This window comes from Orcinus orca, chromosome 2, assembly GCF_937001465.1.
Source record: "Orcinus orca chromosome 2, mOrcOrc1.1, whole genome shotgun sequence".
NCBI classification, from domain to species: Eukaryota; Metazoa; Chordata; class Mammalia; order Artiodactyla; family Delphinidae; genus Orcinus; species Orcinus orca.
In genome coordinates, this window is record NC_064560.1 from 125510464 (window position 1) to 125533444 (window position 22981).

Consider the following 22981-nt stretch of genomic DNA (forward strand, 5'->3'; position numbering starts at 1 on the left):
CTGCTTGGGAGAGCTCCGGGGACGGGCGCGAGCCGCGGCTGGAAGTGCGGAGCCCAGAGACAGACATGGGACGCTGGGGCCGCTGCTGCCGCCACCGGGGGGCCTGTGTGCGAGCACAGGTCACTAGCCACACGCCCTTCCGGGGAGCCTGTGCAGCCCGCCACTGCCAGGGTCCCGGGATCCAGGGACAACTCGCCCGGGAGATCGCACGGCGCGCCTCAGGCTGCAACGTCACGCCGGCCTCTGCCGCTGCAGGCCCGCCCCACACTCCGTGACCCTCCCTACCCCCCCGGCCTGAGTGAGCCAGAGCCTCCGAATCAGCGGCTCCTTTAACCCCGTCCTGTCTGAGCAAAGAACAGACGCCCTCCGGCGACCTACACGCACAGGCGGGGCCAAATCCAAAGCTGAGCCCCTGGGAGCTGTGAGAACAAAGAAGAGAAAGGGAACTCTCTCCCAGCAGCCTCAGAAGCAGCGGATTAAAGCTCCACAATCAACTTGATATACCCTGCATCTGTGGAATACCTGAATAGTCAACGAATCATCCCAAATTAAGGAGCCCTGTGGATGAAAGGCTCTTGGTGCTACAGCCAGGAGTCAGTGCTGTGCCTCTGAGGTGGGAGAGCCAACTTCAGGACACTGGTCCACAAGAGGCCTCCCAGCTGCACATAATATCAAACAGCAAAAATCTCCGAGAGATCTCCATCTCAACGCCAGCACCCAGCTTCACTCAACGACCAGCAAGCTACAGTGCTGGACATCCTATGCCAAACAACTAGCAAGACAGGAACACAATCCCACCCATTAGCAGAGAGGCTGCCCAAAATCATAATAAGTCTACAGACACCCCAAAACACACCACCAGACGTGGACCTGCCCACCAGAAAGACAAGATCCAGCCTCATCCACCAGAACACAGGCACTAGTACCCTCCACCAGGAAGCCGACACAACCCACTGAACCAACCTTAGCCACTGGGGACAGACACAAAAAACAACAGGAACTACGAACCTTCAGCCTGCAAAAAAGGAGACCACAAACACAGTAAGATAAGCAAAATGAGAAGACAGAAAAACACACAGCAGATGAAGGAGCAAGATAAAAACCCACCAGACCTAACAAATGAAGAGGAAATAGGCAGTCTACCGGAAAAAGAATTCAGAATAATGATAGTAAGGTTGATCCGAAATCTTGGAGATAGAATGGACAATAGAATGGACAAAATGCAAGAATCAGTTAACAAGGACCTAGAAGAACTAAAGATGAAACAAGCAACGATGAACAACACAATAAATGAAATTAAAAGTACTCTAGATGGGATCAATAGCAGAATAACTGAGGCAGAAGAACGGATAAGTGACCTGGAAGATAAAATAGTGGAAATAACTACTGCAGAGCAGAATAAAGAAAAAAGAATGAAAAGAACTGAGGACAGTCTCAGAGACCTCTGGGACAACATTAAACGCACCAACATTCGAATTATAGGGGTTCCAGAAGAAGAAGAGAAAAAGAAAGGGACTGAGAAAATATTTGAAGAGATTATAGTTGAAAACTTCCCTAATATGGGAAAGGAAATAGTTAATCAAGTCCAGGAAGCACAGAGAGTCCCATACAGGATAAATCCAAGGAGAAATACGCCAAGACACATATTAATCAAACTGTCAAAAATTAAATACAAAGAAAACATATTAAAAGCAGCAAGGGAAAAACAACAAATAACACACAAGGGAATCCCCATAAGGTTAACAGCTGATCTTTCAGCAGAAACTCTGCAAGCCAGAAGGGAGTGGCAGGACATATTGAAAGTGTTGAAGGAGAAAAACCTGCAACCAAGATTACTCTACCCAGCAAGGATCTCATTCAGATTTGATGGAGAAATTAAAACCTTTACAGACAAGCAAAAGCTGAGAGAGTTCAGCACCACCAAACCAGCTCTACAACAACTGCTAAAGGAACTTCTCTAGGCAAGAAACACAAAAGAAGGAAAAGACCTACAATAACAAACCCAAAACAATTAAGAAAATGGGAATGGGAACACACATATCGATAATTACCTTAAATGTAAATGGACTAAATGCTCCCACCAAAAGACACAGATTGGCTGAATGGATAGAAAAACAAGACCCATATATTTGCTGTCTACAAGAGACCCACTTCAGACCTAGAGACACATACAGACTGAAAGTAAGGGGATGGAAAAAGGTATTTCATGCAAATGGAAACCAAAAGAAAGCTGGAGTAGCAATTCTCATATAAGTTATATATATATATATATATATATATGTAGTTTGCTTGAGTGCAGTGTTTTTTGTTTTCTGTACTGAATTCATTAGCATGGGTCGGTATAAAATTTAGCATAGGTCAATATGTAATTTGTAAACTAATAAGGTCTTAAAAGTGAGGAATTAAGTCTTTTAAATTTAATTATTTATTGTAAAGAGCAGAATAGCATACATAAACAGGTGCCTAAGGAAAACTTGTATTCTAATATGGAACTCTCATGAACACCTTTTTTTTTTTCTTCTAACGGTATGATAGTAGGCCATTTGATTATTTTTATTTTATTTTAACTTTACAACAATGAAATATTCGTAAATTTTAAAAAGTATTTTTCTTTATTTGATGCGGGTGGGATACTGGAGAAATGAAAGGTCAAACATCTATTGAGGAATCCATACTTGTCTATATATTGTGTACTTTTATTTCAAGAACTGATTTAAAATTCCTAAAAGGATGCTATAATAAGTTATTATGCCATTTTACAGACTGAATTAAGTGAATTTCAGGGAGGTATGAAACTTGCCTAAGGCTATCCAGCTACCAAGCGGTAGAAGTGAGAATTAAATCCAGGTATACCTATAAAAAAAAAATAAAATAAAAAAAAAAAAAAAAAAAAGAAGGCGAGGGCAGCACCAGGGTATGGGGTTGTTAGTTTTATAGGGGTGAGTAATTTCATACGCTGATGAGTGGGAGGAGTATTCCAGCTATTTTGGGGAAGGGGTGGGGATTTCTAGGAATTGAGCCACCGCCCACTTTTTGACCTTTATGGTCATCCTTGGAACTGTCGTGGCACCTGTGGGTGTGTCGCCTAGCTTGCTGATGTGTTACAATGAGTGTATACTGAGGCTCAAGGTCTAGTGGAAGTAGACTCGTCCGCCATCTTGGACCTATTTTGTTCTAATCAGTTTATGTTGTGTCCTCGGGCTATGTAATTCTTTTAAAGGTTGTGCCCTGCCCCCTTTCCTCCTGTTTCATATTGAATATATAATATTTACCAGGGTATGTTTTAATAATTAATACATGATGTATAAAAAAAAATAAAAAAATAAAATGTATCTCACTAAAAAAAAAAAAAAAAAAAAAAAAAAAAGAAAAGAATTATATTCTGCTGTTGTTAGGTCAAATGGTCTATCATTGTCAGTTAGGTCATGTTCCTTGATAGTGTTGTTCAAGTCTACTATATCCTTTCTCATTTTCTGCCTACTTGTTCTATCAAGAGTTGAAAGGGGAATATATTGAAATCTCTAACTGTAATTGTGAATTTGTTGATTTCTCCTTGCTGTTTTTCAGTTTTGCTTCATGTATTTTGAAGTTTTGTTACAAGGTGCATAAACATTTAAGATTGTTATGTCCTCTTGATAAATTTCCCCACTTACATTATAAAATGACCTTCTTTATGCCCACTAATATTTTGGCTCTGAAACATACTTTTCTGAAATTAATACTGTCACTACAGTTTTACTTTGATTACTCAGCATGGTATATCTTTTTTCATTTCTTTACTGCTAACCCTTTAGTCCCAACTTTTCTGCACCATTACGTTTGCAGAATTTCCCCGGGCAGACCTGAAATCTTGGTCTTCTAGGTTGATGATATGCCTGGAAAATTGATTTCAGATGTACCTTGACACACAGCAAGCATCCAGAAACATTTGGGGGCTTTATCAGAAGAGCTGGTATGGGCTAGGCAGAAATCAAGCAAACCCTGTGAAAGGCAACTTTGCAAAGGATGGGATGGTATCATAGGCAGCCTTTGTGGAGCCCTGAGAGCCAGAGATGATTGTCACTTTGATAGAGTGCTGCTGTATCTTCTCCATGCAGGTATCTTTATTCAGTTGATTTCTCACATCCTTTACTTACAGGAAAGGAATTTTTGCCCTTTATTTGCGTCTGTTAGCTTGTTTCACATTAAAATCACTTTGGGGAACCAACACTCAAAGTTTCAGGTGTGTGTGGCTTTTGTAAACAGCATATATCTAGAATATTCTCTTTTAACTAATCAGAGTATCTGTTTTTATATAGGTGAGATTTTGGGGTATTGGTTTTTTGCTTTTCAACTTTTGGGGCTTTCAGGTATATTGCATTTGTTTTATTTCTCACCTTGAGTTTTCCATTTATCACACTTTTTCCAATTTGCTTCCCTCCCCCACCCTCTGATCCTGTTCCTGTTTCCTTTTGGATTAAGTTTTCTTTGTTTTGTAATGTATGTTTTTCCCCTTCTACTGATTCCTCTATTTCTATTAGTAGCTATCCTTAAATATCCAACCGTAATATTTAGTTTAACAAAGTCTATCAAATATGCTTAAATCCATAAGTTCATGATGATATTTAAATTAATTGGTCACTGGATTAGTTATCTATTGTCACACAACAGATTATCTCAATAAACATTCATTTTCTTATACTTTTGGAAGTGACACAGTACTGTAATTTTTGCAGTATCCTCCTGGTTACACAGGTCAGCCCCATGCACTGTGGGAGTGGACTACACAAGGGCATCAATACCAGGAGCTGAGAATCACTGGGGCCATCTCAAAGACTGGCTATCGTAGTCCTCCCTCTGGCCCTCACTGATTCATGTCCAACTTACACATGAATATACACTCAAAATATACTCACCCCCTCCCAAGAATCCCAAAAGTCACGTTCCATTACAGTATCAGCTCAAGGTCCACAATCACATCATCTAAATCAGGTACAGGTATGGATGAAGTGCATCATATGTGGTTCCTTACGTAGAGTTTCTTGAGTACAGTTCCAGTCAATCATAAGATTGGTGAGCTAAACACACAAGTTACATCTGGCTTCTACACACATAAAACACATAATGGCAGGACAGGTATAGGAAAACCACTACAGAAAAAAGGGGGGCTAGAGGAAGGTGGGCACACAAGAGTCACTGAGTCACAAAAATTCTAAAATCCAGTAAGACACTTGTTGGCAAGTCCTTGATTAGGACTCAAATCCTAGGAATAATTCTCTGTGGCTCTTGGCTCCACTCTGAGATTATAGCTCTGCCCACTAAATTATCCTTCATTTTATATGAAAGCTAGCCTGTGTTTGTAGCTGAGTAGTTTTCTTAGCTTGCTTCCTGTCTGAAGGAGTTTGGGGATTGAAAGGCTTCTCTTCATTTTCTACTGTCTTACAGTTCAAGCTGGTGGTGATTCTGCACCATGACATTCTTAAAAACTTAACAAATCTCTGAGATAACGCTCTACCTTGAACCTCTGCTGAGACAGCTGAGGGCCTACACTCTGAAGCTTCCTGGAAGTCCTATCATTTGTCTGAACTGTTCTCTGAGGCACCACCTTGGATCTTCCTAAGGCCTTAATGAAAGATTTTACTGTCACCCTCAGCTTCATCTTTATTGATTGATTGATTGATTGATCGATTGATTGATTGGCTGCACACAGCTTGCGAGATCTTAGTTCCCTGACCAGGGATTGAACCTGGGCCCTCGGGCAGTGACAGCATGCACTCCTAAGCACTGGACCACCAGGGAATTCCCAAATCACCCATTTCATTAGGTACATTTTCTACCACCTACACTACTGTAACAACAGAGTTGCTAAACTCTCTGCCACTGCATAACACAGAATTTTTTTCTCCAGTTTCCAATAACACTATCCTCATGTTTATTTAAGTCCCATTGGCAGCCTTCTCAAAGGCTATCCGAATTTTCCTAACAGTCTCCTCAAAGCCTTTTAGACTTTCACTGATACTTTCCTCAAAGTTCTTTCAGCTTCCTCCCACCGTACTGTCAAAGACACTATAACTTTTCAATGTCTCAATTCCATGTACCAAAGTCTGTATTACTTATCTATTGCCGTGTAACAAATTGTCCTAAAATTTAGCAGCTTAAAAGAACAGTAAACACTTAGTATTTCACATGATTTCTGCTGGTCAGAAATTTGAGAGACCTTGGCTCTCACCACCAGGGAAGTCCGTCAGGTGGATTCTTAACCACTGCGTCACCAGGGAAGTCCGAAAAACATTCTTAAAGAACATAACTTACCAAAACAAAGAGGAAATAGATAATCAGAATAGTCCTAAAGCTAATAAAAATTTTATCCATTATTGAAAATTCCCGGGACTTCCCTGGTGGCGTAGTAGTTAAGAATCTGCCTGCCAATGCAGGGGACATGGGTTGGAGCCCTGGTCCAGGAAGATCCCACATGCTGTGGAACAACTAAGCCTGTGTGCCACAACTACTGAGCCTGCGCTCTAGAGCCCATGAGCCACAACTACTGAGCTTGCGTGCCACAACTACTGAAGCCCACATACCCTAGAGCCCGTGCTCTGCAAAAAGAGAAGCCACTGCAGTGAGAAGCCTGCGCACCACAAGGAAGAGTAGCCTCCGCTCGCCGCAACAAGAGAAAGCCTGTGCACAGCAATGAAGACCGAATGCAGCCAAAAAATAAATAAATAAATAAATAAAAATTTAAAAATTCCCTACAAAGAAAAGTCTAGGCCCAGATGGCTTATCAGTAAAATTTCCCAAATATTTAAAGAATAAATAACATCTATATTACACAAAAAATTCCAGGGGATAGAAAAAGATGAAATTCTGTTCAGTTCATTGGAAGAGGCCAGCATAACCTTGACCACGAAACTTGAAAAACACTGTAAGAAAGGAACCTACGGGTCAATTTCTCTCCTGAACATAGATACAAAAATCCTAAATAAAATATTACTAAAGCAAAGACAGCAATATATAAAAAAGCTAAATCTTACATCAAGTTCATTTTATTCTAGGAATGCAAAGTTGATTTAACATTCAAGATAGAATCTAAAGAAAGGGTACAAATGAACTTATTTACAAAACAAAAGTAGAGTCACAGATGTAGAAAACAAACTTATGGTTACTGCGGGTAAGGGCGGGGAGGTTGGGACTGACATATACACACTACTATATATAAAACAGATAACTAATAAGGACCTACTGTATAGCACAGGGAACTCTACTCAATACTATGTAAGGGCCTATATGGGAAAAGAATCTAAAAACAGAGTGGATATATGTATATATATAACTGATTCACTTTGCTGTACATCTGAAACTAACACAACATTGTAAATCAACTATACTCCAATAAATTTTTTTTTAAATTCCAAATAAAGGATAAAATATATAATTGTCACAATTGATGGAGAGTAAGCATTTGATAAAATTCCATATCCACTCATGATTTTTAAAAACCTTTGCAAACTAGTGATAAAAAAGAATATCCTTAATCTAACAAAAGATAAATACAAAAACTTTACAGCAAGCGTCATATTTATTGGCTTTATTAAAATCCAATAAATAGTAAAAGTGTTCTCCCTGAGATCAGGAATGAAGCAGGGTTGTCCTCTATCACAATTTTGTTTTGATATTGAACTGAACAATTTGTATTCAATAGTGTGTAATAGGCAGGAAGAAGAAATAAGAGGTATTGAAAAAGATGAAACAACACTTTTATTATTCACAGACATGATTGAATACATAGAAAGTCCAAAATGAATCTACAGAATTAATAAGTTAATTTTACAAGGACCTGAATACAAAGTTAATGCATAAAAAATAAATTATTAGAAAAGATCATTAGAAAATGAAACATCAAATGATAGCATTTCTACTGGTATCCAAAATTAATGAATTCTAATGAAAGATGTATATGAAAGCTACTACATAATACTAAAACAACTAAAGAAGACTAAATAAATAGTTATATTATTTTCATAGATTGGAAGTTTCAAAATTATAAAAATTCATTCCATTTTGATCTATAGATTACATTCAGTCCCACTCAAATTCCCAGCAGTTTGTCTTTGGAAATTGCAAGCTGATTTAAAAATTATTACATATTTTGGGGGCTTCCCTGGTGGGGCAGTGGTTGAGAGTCCGCCTGTGGATGCAGGGGACACGGGTTCGTGCCCCGGTCTGGGAAGATCCCACATGCTGTGGAGTGGCTGGGCCCGCGAGCCATGGCCACTGAGCCTGCACTTCTGGAGCCTGTGCTCCACAACGGGAGAGGCCACAACAGTGAGAGGCCCGCGTACCGCAAAAAAAAAAAAAAAAAAAAATTATTACAGATTTTTTAAAAAGGCCCTCCCCAAATCCTGTCTTTAGCCAAAGGAATGGCAAAGGGTGGCCCAGGAGAATAGAAAATCTTTGGACAATATTCACACTACCACAAACCACCATATCAAAAATTGCAGTCAGCAGTCCCAAATGAGGAACCTAGAGTTCCAACCCATCCAGCAGTAATGAGGCACCATTCTCCCTCCCTGCAGAAGCTGAGTGGAGGGTCTAGACTTCCATTCCTGCCTGACAGTAACAAAGGGCCCCTCTGGATACCCATGATGTCAGTAGAGGCTGAATCAAAAGTCTAAATTTCTACCCCTACCCAGCAGTAATGAAGCATTTCTCCTCATGTAGGCAGAGGCTGAGTGGAGAGCATAAACTTTCACCCCTATCCAGTGGAAAAAAGAGGTGTCCTCCCTTACCCCACCAGCAAGGTGTCATTGGAGGCCTGCTAAAAGACAAGATTTAAATAAGATCCAGAAAATCATAAAATAATACCCAGTATGTCCAGGATACAATAAAAAAAAACAGTTGTCATACCAAGAACCAAGGAAAGCCTCAACTTCAATGAAGCAACACCAAATGAACACCAAAATGACACTGTTGGAATTATCTTAGAAAGATTTTAAAGCAACCATCATAAAAATACTTCAATGAGAAATTATAAACATGAGTAAAACAAGTGAAAGAAAGGAAATCTCAGCAAAGAAATAGAAGATATAAATAAGAACCAAATTCCATTTCCATGGAAATCTAAATTTCCAATTTAGAACTTAAAAATAACTGAAATTTAAGACTAACTGGATCGGCTAAAATAGTACAAATGCAGATGACAGAGGAAAGAATATGTGAATGTGAAGATAGAACAATAGAAGCTACCCTATCTAAACAACAAACAGGGAGAAAAGGGACCAAAAAAAAAAAAAACCCAAACTAAACAAACAAAGAAAACACCACCAACAACAGCTAAAGAAAACAAGAAAAACCTCAAAATCCCCAAAACCTCAGGTACCTGTGGGACGATAACAAAAGATCTAACATTTGTGTGATCAGAGTCCCAGAAGAACAGAAAGAGAATGAGAATTTTTAAATTAAAAAAAAAAAAGCTAAATTTCCCCCAAACTAGGTGACAGGCATAAACCTACAGATTCAAGAAGCCTAGCAAATAATTCCTAACAAGATGAACCCAAAGAAATCCACACAGAGAACATCATAATCAAAACTTTTGTAAACTAAGAATGAAGAAAACATCTTGAAAGCACCTAGAAAGAAAATATACATTACCTATGGGGGAATAAGAATTCAAATATTAGACTTCTCATGAGAAATCATGGAAGCCAGAAAGGAGTGGCACACTTCAAGTGCTGGAAGAATGGTCAGCCATGAATCTTTATCCAGGGAAAATATCCCTCAGGAAGGAAAGTTAAATAAAGATATTTTCAACAGAGGTAAAACTAAGAATTTTTGTCAACCAACCTATTCTAAAGAATAAAGCAAGTTCTTGAAAAAGAAAGGATCTTGAAAAAGAAACTTTGGAATATTAGTAATGAAAAATAGGAAAATGAAAAGGGTAAAAATATGACTAAAGGTAATACACTATCCTCCTCTTGAATTAAAAAAAAATTCTGTTTGATGGTTGAAGCAAAAATAAAATTGTCTGATGTGGTTCTCTGTGCAGGTAAAGGAAATATTTAAGACAATTTTATGATGAAGGAACAGGGTAAAGGGATCTAAATAAGGTTTCAAAATTTTGCTCAAAATGGTAAAATAAAAGCAGTAGACTGTGGGCTTCCCTGGTGGTGCAGTGGTTTAGAATCTGCCTGCCAATGCAGGGGACACGGGAGCCCTGGTCTGGGATGATCCCACATGCCATGGAGCAACTAAGCCCATGCACCACAACTACTGAGCCTGTGCTCTAGAGCCCACGAACCACAACTACTGAGCCCACATGCCGCAATTGCTAAAGCCCACATGCCTAGAGCCCGTGCTCCACAACAAGAGAAGCCACCACAATAAGAAGCCCACACACTGCAACAAAGAGTAGCCCCTGCTCACCGCAACTAGAGAAAGCCTGCACACTGCAACAAAGACCCAACACAGCCAAAGATAAATAAATAAAATAAATAAAAATTTTTTAAAATGCAGTAGATTGTGATCAGTTTTGTATGTATAATGTAATATCTAAGCAATCTCTAAAAATCACTACAGAAATCTATCAACAGAGTGAAAACACAATCCACAAAATGAAAGAAAATATTTGAATATAGCTCATAAGGAACTGCTATCCAGAACTCATAAAGGACTTCTATAACCCAACAAAAATGAAACAAACAAGTCAATTAAAAAATGGGCAAAGGAATTGAATAGACTTAATCCAAAGAACATATAAAAATGACCAATAAGCACAGCAAAAATGCTCAACATCATTAATCATTAGCGAAATGCAAATCAAAACCACAGAATTCCCTGGTAGTCCAGGGGTTAGGACTCTGCACTTCCACTGCAGGGGGCACAGGTTTGATCCCTTGTCAGGGAATTAAGATCCCACATGCTGTGGTGTGGCAATAAATAAATAAAAATAAAAAACATTAAAAAAAAGAGACTTTATAAAAAAAACACACATTGAGATACCACTTCACATCTTTTAGGATGGCTATTATCAAAAAAAGAAAGAAAGAAAAAAAATAACAAGTGTTAGTGAAGATGTGGAGAAATCTGAACCTTTGTGCATTGCTGGTGGGAATTTAAAATGGTGCAGCCAAGGGAATTCCCTGGTGGTCCAGGGGTTAGGACTCGGTGCTCTCACTGCCAGGGGTCCGGGTTTGATCCCTGGTTGGGGAACTAAGATCCCACAAGTCGCATGGTACAGCCAAAAAATGGTGCAGCCACTGTAGAAAATGGTGTGACAACACCTCAAAAAATTAAACAGAATTCCCATATGATCCAGCAATTCTACTTCAAAGTATATAGCCCAAAAAAGTGATAGCAGAAACTTGAATAGATATTTGTACATCCATGTTCATAGCAGCATTATTCACAATAGTCAATAGGTAGAAGCAAACCAGTGTCCATTAAGCAGATGGATAAACAAAAGTGGTATATGAAAAAAAAAAAGTGGTATATATACCTAGGAATAAACCTACCTAAGGAGGCAAAAGACCTGTACTCTGAAAACTGTAAGATGCTGATGAAAGAAATTAAAGATGACACAAACAGATGGAAAGATATACCATGTTCTTGTTTTTTTTTTTCACCTTTTCAAGAACTTTATTTTAGAATTGACCTTTTCCCCCCTATATATATATATATATATATATTTAACATCGTTATTGGAGTACAATTGCTTTACAATGATGTGTTAGTTTCTGCTTTATAACATAGTGAATGAGCTATACATTTACATATATCACCATACCTCCTCCCTCTTGCGTCTCCCTGCCACCGTCCCTATCCCACCTCTCTAGGTGGTCACAAAGCACCGAGCTGATCTCCCTGTGCTATGTGGCTGCTTCCCACTACCTACTTTACATTTGGTTATATATAAGTCCATGCCACTCTCTCACTTTATCCCAGCTTACCCTTCCTCCCTCCATGTCCTCAAGTCCATTCTCTACATCTGCGTCTTTATTCCTGTCCTGCCCCTAGGTTCTTCATAACCATTTTTTTGTTTTAGATTCCATATATATGTGTTAGCATGCAGTATTTGTTTTTCTCTTCCTGATTTACTTCACTCTGTATGACAGACTCTAGGTCCATCCACCTCACTACAAATAACTCAATTTCGTTTCTTTTTATGGCTGAGTAATATTCCATTGTATATATGTGCCACATCTTCTTTATCCATTCATATGTCAATGGACACTTAGGTCGCTTCCATGTCCTGGCTATTGTAAATAGAGCTGCAATGAACATTGTGGTACATGACTCTTTTTGAATTACGTATACTGTGTTCTTGGATTGGAAGAATCAATAGTGTTAAAATGACCATACTACCAGGAATACCCTGGAGGTGCAGTGGTTAGGACTCCGTGCCTCCACTGCAGGGGGGCATGGGTTTGATCCCTGGTCAGGAACTAAGATCCCACAAGCCATGCAGCACAGCCAAAAAAAAACCCAAGGCAATCTACAGATCCAATTAAATCCCTATCAAATTACCAATGGCATTTTTCACAGAAATAGAACAAAAATTTTTTAATTTGTATGGAAACACAAAAGACCCTGGATAGCCAAAACAATCTTGAGAAAGAAGAACGGAGCTGGAGGAATCATGCTCCCTGACTTCAGACTTACTACAAAGCTACAGTAATCAGAACAGTATGGTACTGGCACAAAAATAGACATAAAGAGCAATGGAACAGGATAGAAAGCCAAGAAGTAAACCCATGCACTTATGGTCAATTAATCTATGACAAAGGAAGCAAAAATATACAGCAGAGAAGAGACAGTGTCTTCAATAAGTGGCGCTGGGAAAACTGGACAGCTATGTGTAAAAGAATGAAATTAGAACATTCTCTAACACCATAAACAAACACAAACTCAAAATGGATTAAAGACCTAAATGTAAGACTGGATACTATAAAATTCCTAGAGGAAAACCTAGGCAGAACACTCTTTGACATAAATTGCAGCAATATTTTTTTGGATCCATCTCCTAGAGTAATGAAAATAAAAACAAAAATAAACAAATGGGACCTAATTAAACTTAAAAGCTTTTGCACAGCAAAGGAAACCATAAACAAAATGAAAAGACCTTGTGTTACACTGGGAGAAAGTATTTTCAAATGATGCTACCAACAACAGATTGATTTCCAAAATATACAAAGAGGTCATATAGCTTAATATAAAAAAAAACACAACCTAATCAAAAAATGGACAGACCTAAATAGACATTTCTCCAAAGAAGACATATAGATGACCAACAGGCACATGAAAATATGCTTGACATTGCTATTTATTAGAGAAATGCAAATCAAAACTACAATGAGGTATCACCTCACACCGGTCAGAATGGCCATCATTAAAAAGTCCACAGGGCTTCCCTGTTGGCACAGTGGTTAAGAATCAGCCTGCCAATGAAGGGGAAACGGGTTCGAGCCCTGCTCCAGGAAGATCCCACATGCCATGGAGCAACTAAGCCCATGTGCCACAACTACTGAGCCTGTGCTCTAGAGCCCGCGAGCCACAACTACTGAAGCCCACGTGCCTAGAGCCCGTGCTCTGCAAAAATAGAAGCCTGCGCACCATAATGAAGAGTAGCCCCTTCTCGCTACAACTAGAGAAAGCCCACGTGCAGCAACGAAGACCCACCACAGCCAAAAATAAATAAATAAATAAATAAATTTATATTTTAAAAAAGTCTACAAATAATAAATGCTGGAGAGGGTGTGGAGAAAAGGGAACTTTCCTACACTTTTGATGGGAATGTAAGTTGGTGCAGCCACTATGGAAAACAGTATGGAGGTTCCTTAATAAACTAAAAGTAGAGTTGCCATATGATCCAGCAATCCCACCCCTGCGCACATATCTGGAGAAAACTCTAATTCGAAAAGACACATGCACCCCAATGTTCATAGCAGCACTATGTACAATAGCCAAGACATGGAAGCAACCTAAATGTCCACTGACAGATAAATGGATGAAGAAGATGTGGCATATATATACAATGGAATATTACTCAACCATTAAAAAAGAATGAAATAATGCCATTTGCAGCAACATGGATGGACCTAGAGATTATCATAGTAAGTGAAGTGATACAGAGAAAGACAAATATATGATATCACTTATATGTGGAATCTAAAAAAAATAATACAAAGGAGCTTATTTACAAAACAGAAATAGACTGGCAGACAGAAAACAAACTTATGGAATGGAGGGGTGGGGTGGGGTGGGAGATAAATTAGGAGTTTGGGATTAACATACACACACTACTATATATAAAATAGGTAAACAACAAGGACATACTGTATAGCACAGGGATCTATACTCAATATCTTATAATAACCTATAATGGAAAAGAGTCTGAAAAAGAATATATATGAATAACTGAATCACTTTGCTGTACACGTGAAACTAACACAACATTGTATATTAACTATACGTCAACAAAAATTTTTAAAGCAATGTATGTATAGATATATATGTGATATAATAAAAAATAAATATTTGTACTTTGTTCCTAGTTTCTGGCACAGATTTCCTAAAACTCTTGGAATCTCCTACGTGAAAAGAGTGTCTCTTGTATGCAAGTGAGATTACTCATGGGGTGGGGGGTTGCACCTAGATATCTTCAGGATGGGGACTGGTCGTCAAAAAAACTAACAACTGATTAGAAGGCTAAAACTTTCAGCCTCATTCCCAAACCTTGGGGAGCAGGGAGGGGCTGGAGATTAAATTCAAGCATCAGTGGCCAACAATTTAACCAATCATGCCTATGTAATGAAACCTTCATAAATATCTCTAAACAACAAGGTTCAGTGAGCTTTCAGATCAGTGAACACATCAATGTGCTGGGAGGGTAGCATACCTGGTAAAGGCAGGGAAGCTCTGCATCACCCCACCCCCACGTCTTTCCAATACATCTCTTTCATTTGGCTGTGCCTGAGTTGTATCCTTTATAGTAAATCAGTAAAAGTAAGCACAGCACTTTCCTGAATTCTGTGAGTTGTTCTAGTGAATTATTGAACCTGAGGCAGGAGGTGAGGGTTGTTGGAACCCCAAAATTTTCAATAGGCCAGGCAGAGAGTGGCTAATTTGGGCACTGCATTTTCAGCTGGGGTCTGAAGTTGGGGCAGTCTTCTGGAATTAAGTACTTAACCTGTGGGGTCTGCACTAACTCCAGGAGTTACCGTCAGAATTGAATTATTGGACATCCAGTCAGTGTTGGAGAACCAGAATGAACTGGTTGGTGCTAGAAAAAGACACATATATTTAGTGTCAGAAACACTTTACACCATACAATGGAATATTATTCAGCCTTAAAAATGAAAGAAATTCTGACACATGCTGCAACATAGATGAACCTTGAAGACATTATGCTAATAAGCCAGTCATGACAGAACAAATATGGTATGATTCTACTTATATGAGGTACCTAAAGTAGTCAAATTCATAGAGACAGAAAGGGGCTGGGAGGAGGGAGACAAGGGGAGTTAGTACTTAAATGAGTAGAGTTTCAGCTGGGGAAGATGAAAAAGATCTGGGGATGGATGATGGTGATGGTTGCACAACAGTGTGAATGTATGTACTTAATGCCACAGAACTATATGCTTTAAAATGGTTAAAATGATAAATTTTATCTTACGTATATTTTGCCACAATTTAAAAAAAAAGACTATTTCTAAAAACATTTTAAGTTAACAAATTATCCACAAAAACTACCAGAGCTAAATCAAGATGAAATTCTAAAAAGTGTTCAAGTAACCCATAAGACGTCAGGAAAATGGGGAGGTGGGGAGAACAAAATAGAGAGGAAACAAACAGAAAAAAAAAAAAAAGCAGATTAAAGCCCTAACCTACCAATAATAACATGAAGTGTAAATGGTCTAATCCATCAAGAAGACATAGCAATCCTAAACATGTATGGTCCAAATAATAGAGGTTCAAATGCATGAAGCAATAACTGATGGACCGGGCTTCCCTGGTGGCGCAGTGGTTAAGAATCCACCTGCCAATGCAGGGGAGATGGGTTCGAGCCCTGGTCCAGGAAGATCCCACGTGCCGAGGAGCAACTAAGCCCACGCACCACAACTACTGAGTCCACGTGCCTAGAGCCCATGCTCCGCAACAAGAGAAGCCACTGCAATGAGAAGCCCACGCACGGCAACGAAGAGTAGCCCCCGTTTGCTGCAACTAGAGAAAGCCCGCATGCAGCAATGAAGACCCAATGCAGCCAAAAATAAATAAACAAAATAAATAAATTTATTAAATAAACAAAAAACTGATGGACCGAAATGAGAAATAGGTAAAAGCATAACTATAGTTAGAAACTTCAATATCCCTCTCTAAACAATGTACATAACTATTAGATTAAAAACAAAGATATGGAATATCTGGATAACACCATTAACCAAAAGGATCTAACTGAAATTTATACAACACTCCACCAAACAATGGAGTAGAATACACATTCTTTTTAAGCATCAATGGAACACCTACCAAGATGGACCATTTTCTGGATCATAAAACAAACCTCAGCAACTTTAAAAGAATTGAAATAATACAGAATAGGCACCCTGATCGTGATGGCAACAAACTAGAAATCAATAGCAGAATGATAATAGGGAGACATACAAACACTTGGACATTAAGCAACACAAATCTAAATAATCCATGGATGAAAAAAGAAGTCTCAAGAGGAATTAAAATTCATTAAACTGAATAAAAATGAAAATACAACATACCACAATTTGTGGGACATAGTTAAAGCAGAGAGAAAGGGAAATTTACAGCAGTAAATACTTATATCTCAAGAAACTAGAGAAAGAGCAAAACAAAATCAAAGCAAGCAGAAGAAGGCGAATAATAAAGATAAGAGCAGAAATCAATGAAATTGAAAATACAATAAGAGAAAATTGAACAAAAAAGTGCCTCTTTGAACAGATCAACAATCTTGATAAACCTCTAGCAAGACTGACAAGGGAAAAAAAAAGAGAGAAGACACAAATTACCAACATCAAGGATGAAACAGTGGCCACTACAGAGCCCACAGACTTCAAAAGGATAGTAAGAGAACAGGTCAAACAACTCTACACACATAAATTCAACAACTTAAATAAAATGGATTAATTCTTTTAAAAAAAACAGATTAATTCTTTAAAAAAAAACCAAACTATTAAAATCACCCAAAACAAAATAGGTAACTGAGTTCCTAGTTTAAAATAATCCTTAAAAGTAAATCTCTAGATCTAGATTGTTTCAGTGGACAATTCTACCAAATATTTAAATAAGAATTCACATCTATTCTACATAATCTCTTCAAGAAAATACAAGAAACCCTTTCCAACTCATTTTATGAGACCAGTATTACCATAATACCAAAACCAAAACAAACAAAACAACAAAAAAATGGAAAAAAAAAGAAAAAGACCATACTTAAAAAAAACCTGTCAAGGATATAGACACAAAACTCTTCAGCAAAATATTAGCAAACAGAATCTAACCATATATAAAGAGAATTATGCACTATGACTAAGTGGTGTTGATTCTGGGAATGCAAGATTGGTTCACTATTTGGAACACAGTTGTTGGAATCTACCATATTAATAGGCTAAGGAAGAAAGTCACACAATAATATCAATTAGTGCACAAAAAGCACTTGACAAAATTCAACACTCATTCATGAAAAAACACTCTCAGCAAGTTAGGAATAGAGGGAAATTATCTCAACCTGATAAACAGCATCTGTGAAAATCCTACAGCTAATATCATAACTATGACTGAGTATTTTCCCCCCTAAAATTGGGAACAAAGCAAGGATGTCTGCTCTTACCACCCTTATGCATCATAGTACTAGAAATCATAGCCAGTGCAAGAATGCAAGAAAAGGAAACTAAAGGCATACATATTGGAAAGGAAGAAAATCCCTATTTGCTGATGACATGACTGTCTAGGCAGATAAATCTACAAAATTCTCAATGCATTGAGAAAATTCATTTCTCAATGAAGCTACAAAAAAACACACAAAACTCCTAGAATAAGAAAGTTCAGTAAGGTTGCAAGATGCAAGATCAAGATATAAAAAGTAACTATATTTTACATACTAGCAATGAACATGTAGAAACTGAAATTAAAATAAAATACCATTTGCAATTGCTCCAAAATACTTAGATGTAAATTTAGCAAAACCTGTACAGAATCTGCTTTGCTATATGCTTAAAACTACAAAACATTGATGAAAGAAATAAAAGATCTAAACAAATGGAAAGTCATGCCATGTTCATGGATTGGAGGACTCAACGTGGTAAAGGTGTCAATTTTCCTAAACTGATCTACAGATTTAACACATTTCCTATCATAAGCCAAGTAAGATTTTTAACATACAGACAAGCATATTCTAAAATGTATATGGAAATGCAAAGGAAATAACTAAAACAAGTTTGAAAAAAATAAAAGAATAAGTGGAAGGAAACATTCTACCCAATTTTAAGACTTTCTATACAGCTACAGTTAACAAAAGTATGATATGGACAAATGGATAAATACACTGAACAATGGAACAAAAGAGAGAACCCAGAAACAGACTCACACAAGTATGCTCAACTGATTTTTGACAAAGGTGCAGAAGCATTTCAGTGGAGGAAGGATAGTCTTTTCAACAAATGGTGCTGGAATAATTGAATAGACATAGGTTAAAAACAAACAAACAAACAAACAATAACATCCTTCAATCTAAACCTCACATCTTATACCAATACAAAAAATTTTAAATGGATCATAGATTTAAACTTAAAAGGTAAAACTATAAAACTTTTAAGAGAAAAACATAGGAGAAAATTGTCAGGACCTAGGTCTTGGTGAAGAATTCTTAGAAATGACACTAAGGGACTTCCCTGGTGGTCCCGTGGCTAAGATTCCGTGCTCCCAATGCAGGAGGCCAAGGTTCTATCCCTGGTCACGGAATTAGATCCCACATGCTGCAACTAAGAGTTCATATGCCGCAACTCAGACCTGGCGCAGCCAAATAAATAAATATTAAAAAAAGAAAAGAAAAGAAATGACACTAAAAGCATGACAATAAAAGAAAAAAATTGATTACTGGACTTCACCAAAATTTAAAACCTTTGTTCTACAAAAGGCTCTATTAAGAAGTTGAAAAGACAAGCTACAGACTGGGGGAAAATATTTGCAAACCATCAAAAGGACATGTATCTAGAATATATAAAGAACTCTCAAACCTCAGCAGTTTAAAAAGAATCCAATTATAAAATGGATAAAAACATGAACAGACATTTCACCAAAGAGGGATGTATGGATAGCAGATAAGCACATGAAAAGATGGTCAACAGCATTTGCCATTAGGGAAATACAAACAACCAAACAGAAACAGAAAACCACTACATACCTATTAGAAAAGTGAAAATAAAATCTAGTGATAATCCCAAATCCTGGCAAGAATGCGGAGAAACTGGATGTCTTATACACTGTCGATGGGAATGTAAAGTAATACAGCATCTCTGGGAAATAGTTTGGCACTTTTTAATAAAAATAAACATATACATACTTACCATACTACTCACCAATCACCACCAAATGTTCACAAAAACTGATACATGAATATTCATAGCAACCTTGTTTGTAATAGCTCCAAACTGGAAACATCCCAAATGTCCTTCGACAGATGAATAGTTAAACAAACTGGTACATCCACAGCAATAAAAAGGAACAAATTATTGATACACGTTAACAACTTGGATGGAATTCAAGGGCATTGTGCTGTGGGGTAAGGAGGAGCCATTCTCAAAAAGTTACACACTGTACAATGCCATTTATATAACTTCTTGAAATGGCACAATTATAGTGACCAGGAACAGATTAGTGGTTTCCAGCGGTTAGGGATGGTAGTGGGAGGATGGGGTGTGTGTGTGTGATGAGACAATAGATAGTACGAGCGTTCCTTTGTGGTGATGGGACACTTCTTTATATTGATTGTGGTGGTGGTTACATGAATTTATACATGTGATTAAATTGTGCAGAAACACACACACACACGTGCATGTAAAAACTGGTGAAGTCTGAATAAGGTCTGGAGTTTAATAGTATTGTACCAGTGTTGGTTTCTGAGTTTTGATAAATGTGCCATGGTAGTGTTAAGATGTTAATATTAAGGGAAACTGGATGAGGGATATACAAGGAGTTCTCTGTACTGTCTTTGCACCTTTTCTGTAAATCTAACATGATTTCAACATTAAAAGCTTTTTTTTAAAAAAAAGAAAAAAAAATAGGGCTTCCCTGGTGGCGCAGTGGTTGAGAGTCCGCCTGCCGATGCAGGGGACACGGGTTCGTGCCCTGGTCCGGGAAGATTCCACATGCCGCGGAGCAGCTGGGTCCGTGAGCCATGGCCGCTGAGCCTGTGCATCTGGAGCCTGTGCTCCGCAACGGGAGAGGCCACAACAGTGAGAGGCCCGCGTACCGCAAAAAAAAAAAAAAAAAAGAAAAATTTAATGTGATTCCACTAGGCACCTTTAAAATTAGAGAGAATCTAGGTAGGCAAGGGTGTGGGGAATACTCTTTATCCCATTGATTTCATTCTTAGTTTCATAACCAGAATAGATACATAAGTTCAAAAAGACATGGTCTAGAATGTTCGTAGCAACTTTATTCATAACAGCTAAAATCAAAAACAGTCCAAATACCTATTCACAGAATGAATAAATTGCAATATATTTTTACAACATAATACTATACAATGGTATGAACTACAACATGCAACAATATAGATGAATTGCACAAACATAATGTTGGATCAAAAAGCCAGACACAAAAAACTACATAATATTATATATTACACCATTTATTTGCAGTTCAAAATCAGGCAAAAATAATCTATGGTGTCAGGATAACATGTTCCTGGGATGGTGGTATAGTGATGGGAAGACGGCATGCATGTATGGGGCTCTAGTGCTGATTTTCCAATTCTTGATTTCTACCTATTGTGTGTGTGTTCAGTGTGTGAAAAGTAACAGCTATACACATGATTTGTGCACTTTTCTATATGTAAATTATACTTCAATAAAAAGTTTACCAAAAAGCAAACAAACACAAAGTGAGATACCACTACATACTCATCAAGAAAACCTAAAATTAAAAGGACTAACAATATCAAGTGCTGGCAAGGATGTGGAGCAACTGAAAATTTTGTTTACAGCTAGTAAGATTATATATTAGTACAATCACTTTGGAAAAGTTTTGCAATATCTGTTAAAGCTAAATATACACATAGCATATGATCCAACAATTCCACCCAATTATATAACCAACAGAAATGTGTACAAATGTGTACATATGTGTTCTCCAAAGACATTATCCCAAACTGAAAATAATCCAAATGTCCTTCATTGCTGCTGGAGCCTAAGATCAATTACAGCCCAGAATTGTATAGAAGTTAACCTTCCTGTGGCATCTCTCAGTGAATGGGGAAGAGGAGCCCATGGATAAGTATTCCAGCCTCCCATTCTCCCAACCTTCAGATAATTCTGGGAAGCATTATGTGTCCAATCTCAATAACACACCTTTATATTGGCGTTTCCTTCTTAACTGTCTCACTCTCCCCACTTCATCACTCCTGTCTCCTGGGATCATCCCCCCCAAGAAACTACTGCATCCAAGTGTTTTCTCGGGGGAGCCCAAACTTCCACGATACAATACTATTACATCTACACATAGTTCAAAGACAGACAAAATCTATCTATGGTGACAGAAGTCAGAATAGTGGTTACCTAGTGCTGTAATGATTGGAGAGGGCATGAAGGAGGTTCCTGGGGTACTGGTAATGTTCCATATCCTGATCAGGGTGGTGCTTAAACAGGCATGTTCACTTTGCAAATCTTCACCAAACTGTATGCTTAAAATGTATGCATTTTATAGTATATATGTATATTTTTAAAAATCAAAGAATGCAGGTGTTGAGGTGTAGAAGAGATGCTTACTAATGGGAGAGTGGGCTATGTAAGGGAAATCAGACATAAAGGTATTGAAAGGTTAATTGCAATAGGTACATCCATCTTTCTGGATAATGCCTTTTCTCTCTCATCCTTGGCATCACAGATTACTGAGGGATTTGTTGCAGGCTGACACTGGGAGAGGATTGTGAAACATTACAGTGGAAGCAAAGGCACCGAAATTCACCTGTTAGGAAAGCACCTCCTTGAGACAGGCACAGGCATTACAACATTCTTCCAGGTGTGCAGTGAAGTCAGTTCTTCAGCCTTGCTTGGCATTCCTGCTGCCTGTTTCCAAGACTGCCTCACTCAGGGCTAACCCTCCCCACCTTCTTCCTTTCCCTTCTTCATTCATTCATTCATCCAACATATATTTGTGTTTCAGATACTATGTTAAGCACTTGGGATATACTGCTGAACAGTAATGGATGTGGTTCCTGCTCTCACCGAGTTCCATTCTAAAAGAAAAACTTTTAATCAAATAATCAATACAAATTGATGAGTGTGACTGTAATCAGTGCTACAAAGAAGAGATTCCTGGTTTTTGAGAGCCTATTGGTCTACTTAGGAAAGGTAGGGAGTGACACTTGAGCTAAACTCTAAGGATGAATAGAAGTTAGCTAGGGACAAATGGGCAAAGGTGGAGGGGGAGAGCATGGGGAATAAGAGGGACAAAGAAAAGTCCCATATGGTTGCAAAAGGCAAAGTGCAGGAGCAAATGGTAGAGAGGCTGGACAGATCGGCAGGGGAAGACCATTTTTGTCCATGTACACTGTGTTAAGAAGTTTTGTCATTATCCTAAGGACAAGTAAAGCCAGGGGGGTTTTAAGCTGAGACGTGCCATCATTACATGTGTGTTTTGAAAAGATTACTATGGCTGGTGTGTGAAGTGATGGGAAAAGGATCACAGTGGATGTGGGTATACAGGATGGTACTAAGCCAGGAGAAAGGTGATGGTAGCATGGACTGGGATGGTGGCA

At 38.2% G+C, this 22981-nt stretch overlaps 2 protein-coding genes across 2 annotated transcripts in view; both read left to right on the top strand.

Moving 5' to 3' along the window:
• Positions 1-22981, top strand: part of TMEM253 (transmembrane protein 253) — a 70083-nt gene that overhangs the window by 44413 nt on the left and 2689 nt on the right. Inside the window, exon 10 of the mRNA XM_049705503.1 lies at positions 5425-22574. The gene's annotated coding sequence lies outside the window, so the exon portion shown is untranslated. The remainder of the gene's footprint in view (positions 1-5424; positions 22575-22981) is intronic.
• RPGRIP1 (RPGR interacting protein 1) overlaps positions 1-22981 on the top strand; it is a 162519-nt gene that overhangs the window by 916 nt on the left and 138622 nt on the right.